This window comes from Lathyrus oleraceus, chromosome 4 (genome assembly GCF_024323335.1).
Source record: "Lathyrus oleraceus cultivar Zhongwan6 chromosome 4, CAAS_Psat_ZW6_1.0, whole genome shotgun sequence".
In the NCBI taxonomy this organism is placed as follows: Eukaryota; Viridiplantae; Streptophyta; class Magnoliopsida; order Fabales; family Fabaceae; genus Lathyrus; species Lathyrus oleraceus.
In genome coordinates this window covers 264,408,280-264,411,778 of record NC_066582.1, presented here as the reverse complement: position 1 = coordinate 264,411,778, position 3,499 = coordinate 264,408,280, and positions in this window count along the sequence as shown.

The following is a 3,499-nucleotide window of genomic DNA, read 5'->3' as shown; positions in this document are numbered from 1 at the left end:
TCTCCGGTGACCTTCATCGGATTGGTCCAACTTCATCTCAATGGAAAATGAAAAACAAGGATACTATTTCAAAGAGAAAATGCCCAGGATCATGAATCTGGCCCCAATTTTCTCCAATTCCAAGTATATAAAAAGATACAGGGATTTGAGTTTTGAGGATCATGAACCGAGTTGCTTCGATTTGACCTCAAAGCAACTCAATCTTGTTGCCTACATTGGTAGGACTTTAGCCAACCAAAAATCACAAATAATAGTGAACAATTGAGAGAGAATTAAAGAGATGAAAATTCTGGAAAATCACCTTCGAGTGAGCTTCAAACTTGCAAAGAAAATGGGAGCATCTCATTCCAATCTTTGTACGTCACAACCATCTTATGAATGATCTTCTTAATGTTCTTATTCGCAACTTCAACAACCTCATTCATCTTAGGTTTGTAGGGAGAAGAATTATGATGTGAAATCTTGAAATATTTGCAAAGGACTTCCACCATATTATTGTTCAAGTTAGATCCATTATCAGTAATGATCTTACTTGGCACACATAACGGCATATAATCTGATTCTTGATAAACCTTATAACAACTTGCTTGGTCATATTCGCATACGATGTCGCTTCAACCCACTTTGTGAAGTAATCAATAGCCACCAGAATGAAACGATGTTTGTTTGAAGCTTTGGGCTCAATTATACCAATCATATCAATTTCCCACATGGAGAAGGGACATGGAGAGGAAATGACGTTCAATAGTGTCGGAGGAACATGAATCTTATCTGCATAAATTTGACACTTGTGGCATTTCTTCACAAACTTACAACAGTCAAATTCCATTGTCAGCCAATAGTAACCTGCTCTCAACATCTTCTTTGCCATAACATGTCCATTGGAATGAGTACCAAAGGAATCTTCATGGACTTCAGTCATCAAGAGGTTTTCTTCGTGTCTATCCACACATCTGAGCAAAACCATATCAAAGTTTCTCTTATAAATCACATCACCATTCAGGTAGAAGTTGCCAACTAATCTTCTCAAAGTCTTCTTATCTTTCAAAGATGCCCCAGACGGGTAAATCTGACTTGGAGGAAACATTTGATATCAAAATACTGTGGCTTTTCATATTTGACTTCTTCAATAGCAAACACATGATCTGGCCTATTAAGATACATCACATTCAAATTAGGAAATTCATTCAAAAAATTCACACAAATCATTGATGCCAATGTTGCAAGAGCATCTGCCATCCGGTTTTCATCTAGACGGATATGATGAAACTCAACCTTTGTAAAGAAAGTTGAAATCCTCCTCACATAGTCTCTGTATGGTATCAAATCGGGTTGATTAGTATCCCATTCACCTTTGATCTGATTCACAACTAAAGCTAAGTCTCCATACACGTCAGGATATTTAATTCGAAGATCAATGGCCTCTTCAAGCTCCATAATGCAAGCTTCATACTTAGCCATATTATTTGTACACTTGAAGGTTAATCTATATGTAAACGGAAAATGAGTGCCATGAGGAGTAATAATCATTTCCCCAATGCCATTACCATATGAATTAATACCTCCATCAAATATCATGCCCCAACGAGAACCAGGTTCTGGCCCTTCTTCAAGCAACGGTTTATCACAATCTTTCATTTTCAAGTACAAAATCTCTTCATCTGGAAAATCATATTGCACTGACTGATAATCTTCAATAGGTTGGTGAGCCAAATGGCCAGCCAAGACACTACCCTTAATAGATTTCTGAGATCGGTATTCAATATCATACTATGATAACAACATCTTCCAACGAGTGATCCTCCCAGTTAAAGCAAGCTTCCCAAAGATGTACTTGATTGGATCCATTTTGAATATCAACCAAGTGGTATGATTCAACATATACTGGCGCAAAAGCTTAGCAGACCAAGCCAATGCGTAACATGTCTTCTCAAGCATAGAATACCGAGTCTCACAATCGGTGAATTTCTTACTGAGGTAGTAAATTTCATATTCTTTCTTTCCTGATTCATTTTGATGACCTAGAACACAACCCTTACTCTCTTTAAGTACAGTAAAATACATGATCAACGGTCTTCCTTCAACATGCGGAGACAGAATGAGAGGCTCAGGAAGATACTCCTTGATACTATCAAAAGCTTTTTGGAAATCTCCGATCCGATCACAAGATTGATCTTTCCGAAGAAGCTTGAATATAGGCGCACATTGTTGGTGTAAGCCCTAGAGGCCAATACTTTTGGTACTTGTATCGAATTATTTATTAATTATAAAAGGATTTTTCTTTATTACGGTTGTTTAATAAAGTCCCTAGAATAGTTAGTCCGTTTAATGCATCAAGTGTGACTTGATCATGAGACCACATTAAACATAAGGACATTATTCTTAAAGTATCCGTAGTCGAGCTTTATTGTGAAGTGGGATAACATTAAAGCATTTAGACTATTATGTTTGTAGACTGATGATCACATCTCATAGATCATGGATAAAGAGTTATCAAGTCTTAAACATAAGTATGAATATTAGGAGTAATATTTATACCGGATTGACCCGCTATGAGAATACTATATAAAAAGTTATGCAAAGTGTCATAAGTTATTCTCATGGTGATAATGGTGTATACCACTCTTCGACCTGAAACCATTATGGATCCTAGATGTAGAATCGAGTGCTTTATTGCTGATCCAACGTTGTCCGTAACTGGATAACCATAAAGACAGTTGATGGGTACTCCACGAAGCATGCTAAGGGACATGAGTGACCTAGATGGAATTTGCCCATCCTGCATAACAGGATAAATGTCTATGGGCCCAATATTGAACTGGACAAGAATGACACGATCTATGCCTTGTGTTTAATATAGACATAAGGGAAAAAGGGTAATTATACACATAAGTATTATCACAGAAGGAATTGTCAGATCACATGACATTTTCGTGTCTTGGGTAGCAGTGATGTGTTGCTAGATATCGCTCACTGTTTATTATGTTAAATACATGATTTAATATAATTGCCAATGCCGCGAAAACCTACAGGGTCACACACAAAGGACGGATTGATAAGAGATAGAGTAACTAAGGAACACCGTAAGGTACAGTGCCCTTAAGTGAATTGTAAAACATCATAAAGATACGGTGTACTTAAGTAGAATACGAAATATGGTAAGGTACCATGAGCTTAAGTGATTTTGGGCATATTATAAGATATGGGCCAAAATACACTTAAGTGGGCTTTTTAGCATGAAGCCCACACAAGTGGTTCTATAAATAGAACCCTTGTGCAGAAGCATTCATTGCGGTTGCATTATTTTCGCTTTTTCTCTCTCTCTCTCTCACTCAAAGCCTTCATTCGTACCAGCTAGTACTGTGACTGAAGGAATCCGTTCATGTGGACTGAGTAGAGACGTTGTCATCATTCAACGTTCATGATCGCTCCGTGGACCTGCATCAAAGGTTTTGATCGTCACAAGAGATCTGCACCAAAGGTTTCAATCGTCACAAGA